Source organism: Marmota monax, unplaced genomic scaffold (genome assembly GCF_021218885.2).
Source record: "Marmota monax isolate L192 unplaced genomic scaffold, Marmota_monax_Labrador192_F-V1.1 WCK01_AAM20220418_F8-fsc00137, whole genome shotgun sequence".
Taxonomy (NCBI): Eukaryota; Metazoa; Chordata; class Mammalia; order Rodentia; family Sciuridae; genus Marmota; species Marmota monax.
The window spans coordinates 984,100-992,202 of record NW_026692854.1 but is presented as its reverse complement, the minus strand read 5'-3'; the positions used below and the strand labels follow the sequence as shown (position 1 = coordinate 992,202).

Genomic DNA, 8,103 nt, shown 5'->3' with positions numbered 1-8,103 from the left:
TAGAGAACAGAACACAGGCCTGTGGATGGCCACAGAGCAATGTGCAGATTGCAGTGCTGAGCAGAGTGGAACCTCTACCTTGAGCGCTGTATCTCAGGCAACACAGAGGGCGGCCATCAACAAAGCTGCCAAACACACTGGAGTACGCAGTCAGGCATTTGTTTGGTAAACAGTAAATGCATGAAATAAATTACCTTGAGAGGGACATGTTTACTTCAGATGCATGGTTAACGAGCAGGATAGCTGTCACTCAAAGTATCTTCACACAGGGTATGGGCTCACACACAACAGACACTACAGGTCGTTCAAAGTCATCGCATACAGACTTCACTTTGTTCGACATGGATTTTGGTTTTGTGAAATCCAGATCACTCATTCATCTCACAGCCTTGGATTTCTCTCTCTCTCTCTCTCTCTCTCTCTCTCTCTGTATGTGTGTGTGTGTGTGTGTGTGTTTTCCTTTTTCTACTGCAACATTAATGCCTAGTCTGAATATCATCATTCAAAAGTGGGAGAAGAACCAAACTCTTCATATGAACAAGGATGGATGGGGGATGTTAGTTTCAGCTGATTGCTTTCTCCTTTCAGACTTTTCCTAACAAAAGTCAACTTGTTGTCCAAAACCAGATTATAGTAATAAGGATCCTGTGGTCCTTCTGGAGGCTGCCTCCACCCTCCCATCTGGGCCACTGAGACTCCTTATATAGGTTACAGAAAAGGGAGCCCCCACACACACACAATGGGCTAGGGATGGGATAGAGAACCTCAGACAAACAAGGGATTTCTTCCAAGTAGTCAGTTTAAAACAAACAATTACACACAACAACAAAAGACTTATCAGAATCAAAGAGAAAATACTGTGAGAGAGCCAGGCTATGGGGCTGCCTTTCCCAAGACCACAGCTTCCTCAGACCATCTGTTCATGGAGTACAAGGAGATACCAAGTCCTGCAGACCGTGTGCTCAGGATGGACGAGGACACTGGTCACCAGTGGGCACAGACCAAAGGGCAGAGATGCAGGAAGCTGCATTTCTCTCTGTTCCCAGATTTAGAACCTACTGCTCAGAGCTACCCCACCCCAAGCCCACACACAAATATTTCCTTGTGGCTCAACTGCAGCCACACTCTCAGAAGGCCAACCTGGGAAAGAGCACAAACTTCCCTTGTCCAGAAGAGAATTCTTGCAAGCCCACTGGTAAGGCTCTTGTTTCTAGCTGGCTTTTGTTGTTTATTTTTAAATAGGAAAAAAAAAAGAGAATGCAGTCTACTCTTCCACACCTGAGCCTGCTGGGAAGGAAGGGGCCCCTCCAGGATGCACAGTGGTACATTGTTCTTGTCACCGGGAATTTGAGAGATCAACAAGCCTCCTACCAACCTGTCCATCAGCTCTTATCCTCCCACAGAATCAGCTCAGCTGTGACTGTTCAGACACTGGCAGTCACAGCTGCAATCCCCAGGCCTCTGTGGGCTTCCTTCTTCACCCAGGGCCAAGATGGATTGCCTTTCCTAGACTGAGACACAACAAAGTTCTCTTGAACTAAAACCAGAGCATAAACCCACTATATCACCAAGACTCATCTCAGGACACAGTCTCAGTCCTCTTCTTTAGGGGCTTTTAAAACACATCTCTCTAACACAAATATTTCCTTGTGGCTCAACTGCAGCCACACTCTCAGAAGGCCAACCAGGTAGGTAAGATATAACTTAAAACGGGGGAAGAAGAGGATACTGTGGGGAGGAAGAATGAATCATGGGACCAACTTCTTAGGCCTCCACAACACTGTGCTTTTGTTAGGGAGAGGCATCCGCACCCCAAACTCTACTTGGAGATGTAGGAAAAAGCAGGAGAGAAGAAGGAAAAAAATGGCTGCACAACTTCCTCTGAAAGTCACTTAATAGGTCTCTCATGGGTCTCCTTTACTTTGGTTCCTTGCTAAGTTCCCAGGTGCACAGAGGGCCTACTCTAGCTGCTTCTCTGGGAGTTGGGAGAGTCCTGCTTATTGATGGTGTTGATGGCAGCAGGCACTCGGGCGGCCAGGCTGATGGGAACCCTCAGGTGCTGGCAGAGCCTTTCCTCTTCATCACCAGGAGGCCTCACATGGCAGCTGTCACAGAAACCCAGGAGCCCAGCTAGAGTATCATCGATGAGCGTGTTGAACTCTTTGAGGTTACCGTCACTGTAGCCCTGGTTGCACACACGCCTCAATGTCCGAGTCATTTGTGAAGCAGCCATGTCTTCCAGGCCTCTTGTCTTTGCTATGCACACTGCTATGCTCAGAGATGGAATCTTTCAATGGCTCCTCCTTACATTCTGAATCCTTGTCCAGGAAGGCCCCTTGGTCTAACTCCCCTAGGCCAGCCACTGAGCCACTGGGCTTCATTCCAGGGGCTTTGGTAGCTGCTTGGTCAGCTGACACATCAGGTGGCTCAGGATCAGCAATGCTGGTGGGGGGGTCTTGTGCTACTTCTGCTGGGCCCAGACAAGGGGCTGCTCCATGCCCCTGGCAGCCCCTGGTGGGATTGGTACCCAGAGAGCTGCCACCTGCAGGGCCACAGTGAGGAGGCTGCTGCTGTGCTGCTGTGGCTGGAAGGCACTGCATGGTGGGGGAGAAGTTGGAGGTCAGTTCACCACTTCCTCATAAGGCGATATTTTGGCAAAAACCTGAAATAAAATGGCGGTGCTGAGTAATTGTGAGCTTCCTGGTAGACAACTGGGTTGATTTCATGTTGCTGCTGCTGCGCCTGAGGGCAGTACTTGTCTCCAAGGTGGTGGCAGATGCAGCAGCTCAGGAAGATGATGATGGTTCACACCAGCCAGCACCCAACACTGACCCTAAGAGAATCAGAAAAGGCTGGCCAGCCCATGGTTTCCCAATGAGCAGAGGCAGTAACCAGGACCCCGGGATGCCAAGAACCTCTTAGGCAAGACTTACACCAGATTCATAGTAGTAGTAGCATCTCTGAAGCTGTCCACAGGAGTGTCCTGGGTCACACATGTAGCTTTGATTGTTGGTACCCACACAGGCTTCCTCATGCTGCGAGGGTTCAGCCCTGACTGACAGGGGGCTAGGTAGCACATAGAGGAGCAAGAGCACCATGCCACCTGGGAGCCTTTTTTCCATTCCCATCCTACTCCTGCTCCCCAGCCACCTCCCTCCTCCTCCCTCTCTTCTTCCTTCTTCCCTTCAGTGCACGGGTTTTTATAAATTATTTGATCATTCAGTAAATGCTCATTCAGTGCCCCTCACTCCTTCTGGGGCAGGAAGGCACTGCACAGGATTCTCTGGTATGATGGAATTGGTAGGTCTTGGAAGATCTAAGTGTTACATTTCCACCAGGCAGCAATACAGGGAATTGTTTGTTTAAAATGTTCTCCTTGGTGTGAAATGCTGGTTTAATGGTCACATGGAAATATGAGTGGTCTACTGGCAGATGGGCAAAACATCCTTCCTCTTTTGAAAGTTCCATACCTTGCAAACACTGATTTTTGCCTCTAACTATCTTGTGTGAATACTGACCTCTAACAGACCAGACCTGACCCCTGAAAGAAACTTGGATAAATGTCTGTGACCTCCTAAAGCCATTTGGGCTGCTCTCTTAGATCCCTTGATCCACATTGTTCAGAGTGGGGCTGAGATTTACCTGGTCTCTGAGACCTAGGATGCATTCCTTTTAGAGTGTGGGTGATATAAAATTGTTAAGATGATTCTGTAGTCCTAGGAATATATGGAAAATAGTTTTTGCACCCCAGTCCATTCTCAATCTGTTGTACTACTTCCATTGTGTTGAGCTTTGGCAAAGAGATGATGGAGATACATTTAGTTTACAAAAACAAAAATCATGTACAAAATAAACAGTTCTTCATTTCCAACTTCTTTCTGGAGTAGTACAGCCTGGAAATTGCATATTTGAGCCCCCCAAATACAAGACAAATAAAAGTATCTCATATCAGAAACTTTGCTATTATATCAGAAACAGTAGATTTACCTGGCATGAGAATAAAGGTTTGATCTCTTATAACATCATCTTAGAAAGGAGATGATTTTGTTCAATACAGAGGTGACTATAGTCTAAAACCCAGTATACTCAGGGAATGTGTTTTTAAATTCAGATTGTGTTTATGTGTACATTGAAACATAACTATCAACAGCTTGCATGTTTCACCCTGATAGTCTTGAAATACAGTTAAGAATAGAGCAAGATTAAAGCAAAGAAGAGACATTCTATAATTTCGGAACCCAGCTAAGTGGAAATAGCTGGTTTTTTCCCTAAAACATCTTGCAGAAGACCTATGTAGACATATAGAGACTTTAGCGCTAGAGTGTAGTTAACTAACCAATGCCATTAATAACCATACCCAACTTTATTAGCCAACAAATGCACCAAGGACTTCATAGAATCCAGGGACACTTAACTACTGAGCCACATCCTCAGCTCTTTGTTAGATTTAATTCTTTGTTAATTTAATTCACTTTGCAAGCTTTTGAAGTAGTTGCTATCACACATCCATTTTATATAAAAGTAAGCTAAGGCAGAGAAGAGAGATGTCTGCCTGTGTTGTGTGGAGGTGGACACTAAGTGCTATGGCCTTGTGAGCATCAGTGAACCTCCTGGAGATGAGCATGCCACATCTTGTAAGTGGCAGTAGCACAAGCCAAGCCATCTGAATAACAAGCTTTTAACCTGTAAAGTTGAATGCTGCTTGTCATCTCCATGTCAAATCTAAATAGCATCACCCAGAGTATAGAAAGTAAAAATTCAAGTCATTAAAACTCCACTTGATGGTTGTCCTCTCATCATTTCCTTTACATTGCAAGGATTCTCTTTTGATTGAAAATCAAATATTCAATACAAAGACTCTTAGGTCTTGGATGGATTCTGAATTTTCCCATTAAGATGCAATGAATATCATGTTTGTTTATTTCTCCACATCAAGTCCAGCTCTAAGAACCCACTTGCCAAGGTGAGCCAGGAGCCCAACATTGGTCATGGTGTCCTCCCATCTTTGGGCATTACCAGAGCTCCTGTGAAAACGTGGCCTAGGAAAATCTCCCACCTTTAGTCTCTGGGGAAGCTGACATCACTCTCATGTATCCAGGTTTACAATCTGAGCGTTCAGTTCTACCACCTGCCATACTGCTAGGCCAGGCTGCTCCATACTGACCTCGAGAACTCACTTTCCCGGAGTCTAGCATGCTGAGTGACCAGCCACCACAGCTACGGTTTTCATCTACCTACTGTGTCCTGCCATCTTCAATCTGCTTCTTCTCTCAACAAATATTTATTGATTGCTTAATCCATCCGAGGCACTGCTATAAATGTTAGGGATAAAAACATATATCAGGAAATTAAAAAGCCTACTTTTTTTTCATTAGGGATTGAACACAGGGACACTTAACTACTGAGCCACATCCTCAGCTCTTTGTTAGATTTTATTTAGAGACAGGGTCTCTCTGTGAGTTGCTTAGTGCCTCACTAAGCACTAGAGGTGCCTAAGCATGCTGAGTCTGGCTTTGAACTCACAATCCTCCTGCCTCAGCCTCCAGAACTGCTGGGATTACAGATGTTTGCCACCATGCCCACCAAAACCCACAAAACAAACCAAAAAAAAAAAAAAAAAGGAAAAAAAACCCTACTGTTATTAAGAAGACAGATAATAAGAAGGTACAATGATATACTGTGTTAAATGATAGAAGCTCATTAAAGCAGGGTAAGGAGATAGAGTGAAGGTATGGGATAAACATCCTTCAAGAACAGAATACTTGTGTAGAAGTGTGAATAAATCCAGGAAGTGAGACTTAAAGCAATCCAGCACAAACGACCTCTGGGAAGAGAGAATGGCGCTTTGCTGGAGGGATACCAAGTCCCATTCACTAACTATTGCTACAGGAGCAACAGGGACAATGACTGGAGATGGGATTAGAGACAGGATCTTCTAGGACATCTTAGGTAAGGGAATACAATGTGATTGATTGTACATTCATTTTCTATTTCTGTGTAACAAGTAATCACCAATTCAGTGGCTTGAGCAAACACAAATTTATTATCTCACAATTCTCATGAGTCAGAAGTCCTATCTATTTTCACTAGATTTTTCTGCTTAGAGTCTGACAAAGCTAAAATCAGCGGTGTCATATATCTGCACCCTCATCTGGAGTCTTGTCTGGGGAAAAATCAATGCTAAGCTCCTTCAAGTTGTTTGCAGAATACCGTTCTTTTCAAATATATGAATGAGTGCCCCTGTTTTCTTAGCAGGCCACTGTCGATTCTCAGAGGCCACTCATAGTCCTTGCCATGTGGCACCCTTGACAATATGGCAATCTGCCTCTCTTAGTTCATCAGAGAATCTCTCTTGCTTCAGATGTCTGACTTTTTTAAAGAGCTCATCTGATGAGGTCACCAAGATATTATCCCTTTTTATTAATTCAAACTTAATTGATCAGAGACCTTAATTACATCTGAAAAGGCTATTATAAACACAAGGTCTTTTCAGACTCAAGGGAAGGTTTATACAAGGCATGTACTCAAGAGGTGGAAATAGGGAGGATCATCTTAGCATCCTGCCTACCACAGATTGGAAGCTAGAAACTCAGAGCATGAAAACAATAATGCCATGTGATTTTTGCCTTCATGTGAGTTGCTTGGATTCCAGTGTATACAATCCATGGAAGAAAGTAGTAGCAGGGAGACAATGTAGGAGCCCGTTGCCATGGTGTAGGCAAGAGATGGTGATAAGAGGGATGATTTAGAATTAATCTGAAGACAGAGCCAATAGCCTTCATCTGTGCATTGGCTAATGGGTGCCATGCCTGAGTGGGCACTCTGCTTCTCCATTCTTGAAGTCCAGAATTCCCTGACTCTTCCAAATTTTTAGAAACCACTGTTCACACTATAATCCCATTCTTTTCCCTCTGCTCTCTGGATAAAGTCTGAAACCAAGTGGAGCCTCTAAGATCTTGTAAGTTCTGTGCTTTCTACCCTTTAGCCTCATCTAGGACCTTGCTCTACATTGGCCTACCTCATGCTTCTAGGATATTGTCTTTCTTCATCCAAGTTGTTCCTCTGTCTGGAATAATCTTCCCTACCACTTTGCCCAAATAACTTCTTCCTTTCCTTTTGGCTCCAGATCAATCATAATTTGGGATTAGGGAGCATTCTCCAACTTCTCTGACTGTGATATGCACAGTCATAGTTCTTAAGGGCATAGAGACTATACTTACCTAGTACATAAGTTTACACTTTGTGGTGCAAATCCTTTAAGGACTTTCACCTTCTCTGTTAGTCTCTGCTTTATGAGGGTAGGAAGCATATTTATGTGCTCACCAATTTACTCACCTCCAAAAGTGTAGCATCTTGCAAATAATAATCCCTCAGTTAAGTGAATAAGTCTGTTAAATTAATAAATGACTAGCCTCCAAATTTGCCCTCTCTAGCAATCACACCTAATCCCAAACCAAACACGTAACAACCATTATGAGAAGGCTTGGAATCTTTTAATTGAAGGCACAATGTAGGATAAAAGGAGGAGATGGCTTTGATCTACATCCCCCAAAGAGGCATTTGGAAGAGGCACTGTCCCTAGGTGCACAGTTCCTGTATCACCACTTCCTCCTAGGGATGGTGGGCGCTAGCTCTAGGTTCCTAAGTAAGCACTGGTGGAGGCTCCAGCTATAATTAGTCTTATCACCAAGGAAAGCAGTGACTGATTATAGGTGGGGCTCTTAAAAATGAACTCATGTTGCAAGAGGCTAAGGAGTGTTTTGCCGCAAGTGCTCCAGGTCCAGAACTCACCTCCTATCTTTCATCCTGCCTCCTATTGGGGCAATAACCCAGGCATCCTTGTGATTAAGGGATAGCCAAACCTTTCTTAATCCTACCTAGTAAGAGTACGAAAGGCTTATCTAACCCTAAGAACTAAGAATATTTCAGCCATCCAGAATGATTAAGGTCAGTTTCAATTAAATATTTTCCAGTTCTAAATTGAAACCAAGGTTAAAAAGAGAAAAGAAAAATAAAATGCTAGGTAGGGATTTTGCAACATAATGTTCCTCTGTCTGGAATAATCTTCCCCTCCACTTGGCCAAAATAACTTCTTCCCTTCCT

At 44.1% G+C, this 8,103-nt stretch overlaps 1 pseudogene; it reads right to left on the bottom strand.

The window, feature by feature from the left end:
* Positions 1-1,963: 1,963 nt before the first annotated feature.
* Positions 1,964-3,122, bottom strand: LOC124095998 (WW domain binding protein 1-like; annotated as a pseudogene).
* Positions 3,123-8,103: the final 4,981 nt, after the last annotated feature.